Here is a 12,252-nt window from a genome sequence, read left to right as displayed (position 1 = left end):
GAAGTTCATGTAAAACGCAGTCTGGGATGTTGTCCGGTCCCATGGATGCTGTGTTTTTGGTTTTAGAGAGTGCAGCCTTTACTTGCATAGATGTGATTACAGGGACTCTGTATTCTTCGTGTATAGATATGGGCCCTTTAGGGGGTGAGAGGGGGGTAAAGTTAGCACTGAACCTATCTGCCAGGATTTTGGCATTATCAGTTGGTTCTGTAATTTTCATGCTGTTGTGCTGTAACTCAGAGCAGATCTGGGTGTTGCCATTGAGATTCTTGACATAGCTATAGAATGCATTGTGACTGCCCTTAGAATCAGTAGCAATTTTGTTTTTGTAGCTAACTTTGGAGGATCTTATAAGGGATCTCAGCTTCTTACTGAGGATGATCAGGGAGCTCCTCCACTCATGGGAATTTACTCTTTTGCAACAGTTTCATCCTTCTGTTGTAGAGTTTGTTTATGGCAGGGGACCACCAGATTGGCTTCCTTTTTTGGAGGATAGTGTCTTGGTTCTGTTTAGGATAGCATGATCCATGCACTCATGTAAGTGCTTATAGAATGCATCTGTGTAGGATTCAGCAGTCATAACTGTATTGTCCATCTGCATGGGTTTCATGAAGTTCGCCACATCTGTCTTAAGAAGCATGAAGTTGTCTTTGAAGAAAATTTTTACCATGGTTTCCTTAATGGTGACGGGGGGCAGGATGCAGATATCTAGTGTGATTAGCTTATGGTTGGATCTGACCAATGAGGAGTTGACTTCCGGTGTGGAAAACCAGTCACTCATGTTGGTAATGACTAGGTCTAGGATATTGTTGCCCTTGGTGGGGGTATGGATAAGTTGATCCAGGGCATTGCAATTTATGAATTCCAGAAAGCGTTGAGTGAAGGAGTTGGTACATGAGTAGTTTTTCCAGTTAATGATGGGGTAGTTGAAATCACCAATTATTAGGGTGTTTGGTTGAACCCTAATTTTTCCAGTATATCTAGAAAAGAAGAGTGAGAATTCTAGGGCATGGTGGGGGATCTGTAGAAAGCTACAATTTGGATTGCCCAGAGTTAGTTGCACTTGGAAAACCTTGGATGCATTATGGTGCACAACTAGCCTGGAGGTGTGGATATTCTTAATGAATATGGACACACCTCCGGCTTTGGTGTTCTGGTCCAGGTTAGATGGCCGAAAAGTGTGGTATGAGTTATAACCTGGTAATGCAGGGGTGCTCTCTAGAGCCTTGAACCAGGTCTCTGTCACTGCACAGATATCGATGTTCTCCATTTTAAGGAATGCATTTTAAAATTTAGACTTCAAGCATTAAGTAGCATTAGCCTCAGTTTTTGCTTGCCTGTTCCTAGGTTCATAGGTTCATAGGTTTATACTAGGCTATCTGCCCTAAGGCATTTATAAGCCTAGCCTAATTTTTTTTTTGTTAGCCACTTATATATGAAAAAAATGTGCCCGTTAGTTTGTTTTGTGCCTGTGTCCAGAGTGACACAGATAGATATGATTGGTAAACCACGATCTCTCCATCATCAGGTCTAGATTTCTTCTCTTGAGTCAAGTCAGTCAGCCTCTTCTTCGGACCCAGATTATTTTTCCACAGCATAGGAGTCTAGTCTATACCCATATCCCTTCTCATCCTCTATCTATATATATCCGTGCTAAGGTTTAAGTCTGCTTGCTTTAGTGGTTTTGGATTTTGGATTTTTTTTTGAGGTGGAGCATTATATCCGGTTGGACATGGACATGGCCTTTGTATGTCAGGCACATGTCATTCTGGCGCAGATGATAGAGCTGGAGTTTCTTCAATCTGGAGTTTCTTGAATCTGGCATTGGAGTCCCTTTATCCTTTGGTGAGGAACTTGTTGGCTCCAATTGCTGCAGATGTCGGGTGAGATGTCGGGTGAGATACATCCCGCATAATTTATCATTGGTCTGATATGAAGAGTGTACAGAACAATGACGACTACAAGATCTCTAATGAAATCCAATCATCATCATCTGGTGGGCTGTGTAGAAGGTCTCAGGAACCACAGTAGCAATGTGAGTGTTTAAAGAAAGGCCACTGTCAACCTGGTCCCCCCCCACCCTGATAACCCTTCTTCTGTGCTTAGTGCACATGCCATGATGGCTTGTTACCTTGTTTTTCCCAAAGGTTGACTATACATTTAAAGGGGTTGTTTATGTATTTTTGGCTCTGGCAATTCAGTGCCTCCAATTTCCCTTCCCTTCTTCTGCGATGTCCGATGCACTTTGCCCTATTGACCTCCACTTATCAGTTTGCAGTTGCAGTCGCAAACTTTGTCAGTCAAAAAGTCTCCTCATATTGGCCTGTAATTCTTCCAAGAAGTAGGGCAAACAATTGCAAAGGTGAGCAGCTCCAACACCGCTTGCCTACTGACGGACACAGAGTTCAACTCAACAACTGACTGTCTGTGTCTTTTGCTAAAACAAAGAAAATCACCCTTCCATCATGCAGTTTACATGCTGGTTTGTGTTTTACATTTTGCCGTGTGTATAGCTGTGGCCCTTTTCAGTGTCCTTTGAGGCAAGGTGACCAAGATTGACTGGTATTGTGTGCTCATCTTTTTTCAGCCAGATCAAGAAGCGTGCAAAGAGCAAGCTTCCTCAATAGCCAAAAAATCGGAAGTTCAAATGCAATCCCCCATCTGTCTTTATTGACTCCTATATTATCTTCCCAAGCTCCTTCCTTCAGACTTGCAGACTTTAGACCTTCAGACTTGTTTGTAAGCTCGCTTGTGTTCCCGAGGGTCCGTGGACTGACTCCGTGGGACCCCAGTGGGATCCGCCGGCAGGGCACATGATCGCCTAGGGCTGTGGTGTGTGTAAGATTAAACAGCTGCCTTTTCCCAGCGTAATAATTTGGGGTTTGATTCCCATTGTGCCACCAATTTTACCCGTAGTCATTGTTTAGAGTCTTTATGCTTTAGAAAGAGAGAGGCTCACTCAGGCACCATCTTGAGGGAGGAGGAGGGCTACACTAGCTGAGTATTTCTTTAGGGGGCCTGGGGGGAGGGGTGCGTCTGCAACCGGGTCCAAGTGCATTCAGTTATTTCTGGGTGTAGGTGAGGTGGTTTGATTTATTTTTCCTTTGACTGAGCATATCTGGGAGTTTAGCTTCCAGGTTCCTTTCTCTTAAAATTTTTGAATTTGATTTTGTTTTCCTTTTGATTTTGAATCAATTTTGATTTTCCAAGTGTCTTTATATGGATTTTATTTCGCTTTTTTTTTTTTTTACCCTCCTTCAAGTAATAGCTTTTATGGATTTTTCCACCAGACTGGTTATTTGTCCTCTGGAAAGATTGTCTTGTTTTTAGACTGGACATTTTAAGGATCTGGTCCGTCCTTGGTTGTGTGGGAAGGAGTCTTTTAGGGCTTCCCAACCTGGTTCGCCTGGTTTCACTGTTCCCTGAAAAGGTTCAGCTAAAGATTTTTTGAGTGGGTTGTGGGCTTGTTGATATTCTTCCAGTCTTCAGGCCTTTCTTTTTTGTAGGGGGGTGTAGTGTGATTTGTGAGTTCTTTTTTATGAGGTTATCTCAATGAGTCAGGGCTTGAGGGATGATATTTGTCCTGTTTTTGAGACAATGAGATCTAGTATATTTTCCACCAATGAGGGTGTGACTCTGTGTCCAGGTCATTTCCCCATGTTATGAACAATGAGATCTGATCTAGGTTCTCTTTAGGTTCTCATAGTGAGTAGTAGCTGTTCCATGGCATGAATATTTATGATCTGAAGGAACAGTGCTCAAGTTGGAGCTTGAATTAATTTTCCAGTGAGAGATATTCGTAGTTGAAAGGTTTGTAGCATGGAGTTTTGTTAGAAGCATATACCCGGAGGTTTGTCTTCTGCAGCTGCTGTGGTTTCGGAGATGAGTTTGAGGGGTTAGTGTTAGCATGCTACAATTTGTGTGAGGAGTTGCCTTCATGGTTAGTTGTGGTACTGATGGTTTCCGAAGTGCCAGGGTGCTCTGTGCCAGCCTGTGGGTATCCTTTATCTCTATGGAAGTGGATTCCTCCTGTGGTGTGGTGCGGTAGCACAGACATCGCCGAGACCCATGTCGAAAGCTAATAAGTGCCGGGGTGCTCTCCTTTGCCTTGAACCAGGTTTCAGTTACAGCACAGACATTTATGTCTCCCATACAAAAGAAGCAGGGCCTCGGTTTTGCATTGATTTGTTTTCTTCTGGCATTGAGATAGATTTTGTTTTCCTTACAAGAAAAGAATTGTAGGGCATAGGTTTAGAATTTTTACCTTGCGTAAAAAAAGGCTGGCTTGTCAAGTAGAGCCTTAGCTAAAGTTAAAAATCAAGCGGTGTGTGAGCCGTGCCGCCCATCAAGCTAAAGGTTGAGCATGCAATCCCAGGCAGATATTGACTGGCCTGGCCAGGAGAACAGATTACATGCAGCCAATTTGATTCACATGTATCTTCTCTCTATATTGTGGCATCATCAGCTCACTCAGGCAGATCATGCTCAGGGTTCATATCATTGTACCCTGGGGGTAGTAACACGAGAGCTCTCAGTTGTCTCTTCTTTCAGCCAGTCAGGGGGAGGTATGTGACCCGCTCACATGTTGTGTCATGTGTGTGGTACATGTTTGTATATGGAGTGGTCTGTGACCCTTGTGTTATGTGGGTGTGGCGGATACTTTGAGATAGGTGTCTGACTGCCTCCTGAGTTTGTGAGGGTGGTGTGTTTTGGGTGTGTCTTGACTGACCATGAGAGGTACCCATGACTTGTTTGGTGTTGTGTTTGGCCTTTCTAGTGTGCACTGCTGTGTACACACCTGTTTGTGGTTTGGGGTGTTGTGTTGTGTGTATTTTGTGGAGGCTGTTTTTGGTTTTTATGTGTTTGCCTCCATGTTGTTTACTCAGAGCCTCCGTGAATGTCTGTGTGTGGTTATGTGTTTTGCCCAAGTTTTTGGTCTGTTAGGTGGAGCTGGTTTTTGTGGTGTTGTGAGTGCCTTCTCCTTGTGCCTCAAGCATCTTCCTGGGAGTTGAGTGTCAGCCTCCAGTTTATGCTGACCTTTGTGCATCCACAAGGGATGTTGGTGCGCCTAGGAGGAGGAGAACAATGCCTGTGGGGAGAGAGGCAGTTAACATTGCCTGGAAGGAAGTAGAATATCACCTGCTGGACTATTGAAGATGCCAGCAACCTTTTAGCCATTACAAGTAGTGATGGGGGAAAGTAATTGAAAACAAGGGCCAGTGGGGAGAAGGCTTGTAGTGCTTTATTTTAGTGCTGGAATGTATAAATTGCAAAGCGCAGCAAGTGCCAGGTAACTGAAGTGATTAGCTTACACTTAAACTAAATGCAAACAAAGCAAACAGTAACATTTCAAGAAGGACAAGGAAATAAGAGTCTAGTGCAATGCAGATATCACTAGTGATCCATAGAAGCTGAGAATAAAAAATAAACAAACAAATAAAACTTTAACCAGAAATCTGCAATTAAAAGGAAGCTAAAACAAAGTGAAAAGACAAAGCTAAATTGGATCTTATACTATCTGAATAAGCCAAAGTGCTCAAACTTCAACCAATAAGGATTCAGCTAGGAAGAGGTTAGCCCACTTTCCTTTTAGATTCCCAGCTCAGAAGGGTCCTGTACAGCCTCTTTCCCACACAAACCTTCCACCAGAACCCAGACAACTGGACACTGGGTTCTCAATCAGCAGTTCCTAATCCAGAACTAATGAATACACCCACACTGCTCTCACCCAGCCATGTGCCAAACTAAGGATGCCAGCTTAGTGTCCTGCCACACAAGTGCAGCCACATCCACTTGAATGTGTAAATAGCCTGGTCTGAAGCCCAAGTGCTTAATCCAAAGTAATTTGATAAATAGCACTTTTTTAAGCATACAACAAGCAGTTAGTAATAAAGCTAATTGAATACTTTAGAGATAGTCTCTTTGCCACAGTCCCACACAAAACTAGAGTTAACCCCACTTATGTAAAGATAAGTCTATGCATGCCCTATGTTACACTAAACAGTAGCCCACCCCAGCAATATGAATGACAGATATCAGCAAGGAAACAAACAACGCTCTCTAAGCCCCAGCTTCTGCTGGCAGAGTGGCATGTACTGCAGACCAAGAACAAAACAAATGTTTGGTCAGAAAGCCAAGTGTTTAAACTCTCCAAGCCTCAAGTAAGTTACAGAAAGAATAAAGCACACTGAGTAGCAACACTGGCAGCAAACAACCTAAAAACATGCAAAAAAAAACAACAAAAGAGTACACAAACCAGACCACAAACCAAAAATTACCAAATTTCCTTAAAACCAATAATCCCAAGAAACAGATATAAAGGAAAAAGAATGAAAAAAAAAAAGTTAAGTAAAAAAAAATTAATGACAAAGTTAAGAAATGAAATTTTTTTTTTTTTTACAGAAAAACACTGAGAAAATAAAAAAAAGATTTATTTTTTTCTGAAACAGCTGTTACGGTGGTGAATTTGACATTTGAACCTTGCCTAAAAAAATGCACTATAAGGGCAGCAAGACCCTTAGTCAGTATCCCAAATCCCAGGGGCGACAGGTACAGGCCATCTCTGGCAAAGCATCGTGGTCTGTTGACCATGTCTTCTCAGGCAGATGGATACTGGATCCTCTTAGAGTGACACCAGAAGCTTAGCCAATTGTTGAAGCCAATCATTTTGTCCTTGTACTGTGGTATAATTCTGGGTGATGGCAGGATGCTACTCAGGGCTAGTGTAATACCTATCTGGACTGCAAGATTGGAGACCTCTTCCATGTTTCTTTTCATGTAGTCCAAGGAGATACATCTCAGGTCATTCACACCAACACGGACAATGACAGAGTCATATTTGTACTTGTTGTGGAGTGACCTGAGTGCGTGGGTTATGTGGCTTATCCTGGCACACAACAGGCAGCTGACAGTAACCTTCTCCTTGTTTAGCCTGGTGAGTGGGACATCAGTGTGCCTGACTATAGAGTTACCTATGACTAGTGTGTTGGGTACATTGTTTTGCCTTATGGGATGTGATTTATTGGCACACTGAGTCTGTGGGCTATGTGTCATTTGGGTTGTGTTGGGGGTGAAGGTTCCTTGCATGTCTGCTTTGGAAGTCTCTGTTGCTTGAGTAGATTATTATTGAGAGCCTCTGCAAATATTGCTGTGTTTCTATGTGTGGATTTTGGTGGTGTAGGTTTAGTAGGGCTATGTGATGAGTGTGGTGTGGGGCAAGTGTTAACCTTCTCCTCTTGACTGTCAAGTTCAGTCTTGATTGGAGAGAGCTTTACCTCCAGTTTGGCTAGATAAGTGCATCTCTCACAGGTTGTGGTGTTGGGTGGTAGGAGGAGTGGGTTGTCTGTGTAGATGAGGCAATTGCTACATTGCCCCAAGATGCTCAGATTCATCAGATAGAGAGGAGAGAACACTGGGAGCTGACCCTTGGACATGCCTGAATAAAAAAACTACTTTCCTCTAGACAAGTGAGTAAAGTGAGTATAAGAGCTGTTTTTCTCTAAGCAAGTGAGGAAAGTAAGTACAAAAACTGTTTTCCTCTAGGAAAAGAGGAAGATTCAGTGCTGTAGCAATTTGTAGCTTATTTAGTGCTAACAACAAGTTCTGAACAAGTGCTGAGCATGAGTAAGCAAATTCAAGTGCTAAAACTAAAAATCGGTACCTGGATCTTGTGGTATATAGGCTACCTAGTGCTTACCACTCCCACTGATAAGCTAGAATACTTCCCTCCAACACAGAAAGGCTTGGGGGGCTCAGAAGCTTACAAACGATCCTGGATACAGCAAATCTGTATCTGGACTAGACTAGTTACAGGAAAGGTGGGAAACAAGCACAAATGCAAGCTTTTAAACCAGAAAGTTGAAAGAGATGGAAAAACTGCCCAAACGGCCAGTAAACTACAATTTCTGGGCCAGAAAGCACTCTTGTGATAGCTAAGCTACCTAGTGCTTACCACTCCCACTGATAAGCTAGAAGGCTTCCCTCCAACACATAAAGGCTTGGGGGCCTCAGAAGCTTACAAACAGTCCTGGATACAGCAAATCTGTATCTGGACTAGACTAATTACAGAAAGGTGGGAAGCAAGTGCAAACACAGACTTTTAAACCAGAAATATGAAATATATGTAAAAACTGCTCAAATGACCAATAAACTACAATTTCTGAGCCAGAAACCACTCTTGTGGTAGATAGGCTACCTAGTGCTGACCACTCCCACTGATAAGCTAGAAGGCTTCCCTCCAACACAGAAAGGCTTTGGGGGCTCAGAAGCTTACAAACAGTCCTGGTTACAGCAAATCTGTATCTGCAACCGCTACCCCAAAAGAAAACACGTGCAATACATATCTCACAAAGCCAGTGTGCCGAACAGTCACAGCCCTTAAGACTAAACAACACACCTGATACACTTGTAATAGGTGACTCTATCGTCAGGCACACAGACGTCCCGCTCACCAGGCTGGACAAGGAGAGGGTCACGGTGAGCAACCTGTCAGGCGCTAGGATCCACCACATAACACAAGCACTCAGGTCACTCCAAGGCAAGTACAAATATGACTTAGTCATTGTCCATGCTGGTGTGAATGACCTGAGACGTACCTCCCTGGACTACATGAAAAGAGACATAGAGGAGCTCTCTGAGCATGTAACCCAGGCCGGTATGACCCTGGCCTTGAATAGCATCTTACTCTCACCAAGAATGATGCCACAATATGAAGACAAGATGATCAATTTCAACAATTGGCTTAAGTACTGTACTGGTGTCATTCAAAGGGGATCCAATGCCTGTCAGCTTGGGATGATATGCTCAACAAGCCACGATGCTTCGCTAGGGACGGCTTGCACCTGTCATCCCTGGGCTTTCTGATATTGGCAAAGGCTCTTGCTATCCCCATAGTGCCTTTTTTAGGCAAGGCTCAAAAGACAAACCAACCTCCATAGGTATCACAAGGGATAAGAAACTAAGAGTAATGCTACTCAACGCCAGAAGTCTAAACCTCAAGATGCACGCACTCGAAACTCTCCTTAGCATGGAGAACATTGATATCTGTGCAGTAACAGAAACCTGGCTCAGGGCTCCTGAGAGCATCCCAGCACTACCAGGTTATACCTCATACCATGCTTTTCGGTCCCAAAACTTGGACCGAACCACAAAATGAGGGGGAGTATCGATATTCATCAAAGATACCCACACCTCCAGGTTGGTGGCAAAGCACGAAGCATCAGAGACTATCCATGTGCAACTAACAGTGGGTAAAACTACCTTCCAGTTTATAGCCTGCTACAGACCACCCTCCCAAACCCAGGAACCCCACTTGGCCTTCCTGAGAACACTGGAAAATATGAAGGTCTCTCCAAACACCATTATATTGGGCGACTTCAACTACCCAAACATAGACTGGGAGCATTACTCTAGCTCCAACACCCTACCCCAAAGGTTCCTAGAATTTATAAACTCAAATGCTATGGAACAACTTGTTACCACTCCCACAAGAGGGGAAAACATACTGGACCTGATCATCACCAACATGTGGACTCTATGCTCCAGACCAGAAGTGTATCCCTCACTGGTAAGATCAGACCATAAACTAATCTCAGTGGATATTTACATCCCGACCCCACACCCTGCCCAGAAAACCACAGTGAAAAACTTCTCTAAAGCAAATTTCACACTCCTCAAAACTGAGGTGGAATCCTTCAAAGCCCCCGGCCTGTGGAAAATACGGCCCAGACCACAGAATCCTTTATAAACGCATTCTATGAACACCTTCAGGAATGCATGGATCATGCGATCCCAAATAAAACCAAGTCCCAATCCTCCAAAGGCAGACGTCCTGTCTGGTGGACCCCAGCCATAAACAAACTATACAATAGAAGGAGGAAGCTACTAAATGATAGAGCAAAATCCCAAAAAGGGAAGGCATCACTGATCAGTATTAGCAAAAAACTACGGGCACTCATAAAATTGTCTAAGGCCAGCTTCGAGAGAAAAATTGCACAGGACACTAAGGATAATCACAAGGCTTTCTTTAGTTATGTTAGGAACCTGGGTGGTAATTACCAGATATGCTCAGAATTAGTCCAAAATGACAAAAAATACACTGAACCCACAGACATTGCCAACATCCTAGCTGACAGGTTCAGCGCAAACTTCTCCTCCCCTCCCCACCAAAAGGGCAAATATCCAATATCCAAAGCAAAAAACACAGCATCAGTGGGACCAGACGGTGTCCCAGGCTGCATCCTACATGAACTCCAAGAAGAGCTAAACCCAAACATAAAACTACTGTTCAATCTCAGCCTTACTACAGGATATGTACCCAAAGAGTGGCGTACAGCAACAGTGGTCCCTCTCCATAAAGGTGGTGCCTCAACGGATCCTGGAAACTATCGCCCCATAAGCCTGACTAGCTTGGTCTGCAAAGCTATGGAAAGGATCATCATGGACCTCATAAATAAAGATATTGGGGACCTACAGACACTGGATCCTACCAAGTTCGGCTTTGTTAAGGGCAGATCCTGCCTCTTAAACCTGGTTGATTTCTTTGAAACAGTCACCAAGGCCATTGACGAGGAAAGGTGGTCCACACAGCCTACCTGGACCTCGCAAAGCCTTGATACAATATCCCACTCGGGCATTATAGATAAGCTCACCAGCTGAAATATAAACCCTATGTCACTAGATGGATTGCAAACTGGCTCAAGGACAGAACCCACATGGTTAGAATTGCTGGAGCCATGTCAGACTCCAAACCAGTTACAAGTGGTGTCCCACAAGGCTCAGTCCTGGGACCTCTCTTGTTCGGTATATATTTCTCGGAGGTACAGGCCAACACGGAAGGACTGCGGCTGACCAAGTTCGCAGATGACTGCAAACTGGGTGCCATAATCAACTCTCCAGCCGACACAAGCATCCTCCAAAAGGGCCTCATAGAAACAAACAACTGGTACCAGAGCCATGGCCTCAAGCTAAATGCCAAAAAGTGTATAGTCATCCCTTTGACAAAACAAAGTGCCCACAAATTACCACATAGGTGGTAATCCATTAAGTACAGAAGAAGTAATTAGGGACCTGGGGACCCAAGTTGATAGCAATCTCTCATTTGACAACCATGTTGCCAAAGTGGTTAGAAAAACATTTTATATAGCCCACCTAATCATGAAGGGATTCACATCTAGATCAGGGGAGGTCATCGTGCCTCTTTACTCATCACTCATCAGGCCCATAATTGAGTGCAATCCCCCTTTTGGGATGTACCTTACCAGACACCTGCAGCAACTGGAAAGACCCCAAAAGTACCTCACCAAGAGGATCAAAGGGCTCAAACAGATGCCATATGCTGCCCGGTTAAAGAAACTCCAGCTCTACTCAGTGGCATACCGCATGTTCAGAGGCGATCTGTGCCTGACGTATAAAGCCAAGTCCAACCCGGAATTAATGGACATGCTGAACCTCAGAAAATCCAAATCCCATCGAGCTACGCGCTTGAGAGACTTGAACCTCAGCACTGAAATAAATAGGACATGCTGGAGGGACAGATTCATAACCCAGAGGCTCCCTTCACTCTGGAATAAAATCCCAGTCCAGGTTAGGCAGAGTCCCTCATTGACTCTCTTCAAGAGGAATCTTGATGAGTAGATGGGAGATCGTAGGTTTACCCCGGGTATCACTTCTGTGTCCCTGTTAGACAGAGGCACAGTATACTAACCTCGAAAAAGGGCTTAGCAAAATTAATTTAAAATGGGTGGCGAAAGCCAAACACACTCTGGCTAGGCTTATAAATGCCCTAGAGCAGATAGCCTAGTATGAACCTATGAACCTATGGACTAGACTAGTTACAGGGAAGGCAGGAAACAAGCTTAGAATCTTTTATTTTTTTTTGGAAAGGGAGAAAGGAGAAAAAGAAGATAATTCAAAATTAAGTAAATTAGTATTTGATATGGGTTTATTTTTATTGTTACTATACGTTTTTCTGATTTATCAAACTTTGGGAGTGGTTTGTTTACACGTAGTCACTTACAAACTGTTGAAATAAAAATTATTATGTTTCAACTAGGCATTAACTTCCACTGTCAGATCATTTTTTGTTTCATGTGAAAAATTACTTGGGGGAATGAAGGCTAAGATTTAGTAAATAATGCAATGCAGGTAAATTAGTCTTCGGGTATAGTATGTTGTGAGGAGAAGAGCACTATTATAATCTACAGACAGCTGGAGCTGTACTCCCAGTGAGTTGTAAAGTGTATGATACTGAAT

The sequence above is a fragment of the Protopterus annectens genome, chromosome 6.part0 (assembly GCF_019279795.1).
Source record: "Protopterus annectens isolate FY-2018-M chromosome 6.part0, PAN1.0, whole genome shotgun sequence".
NCBI lineage: Eukaryota > Metazoa > Chordata > Ceratodontiformes > Protopteridae > Protopterus > Protopterus annectens.
This window is presented reverse-complemented; position numbering follows the sequence as displayed.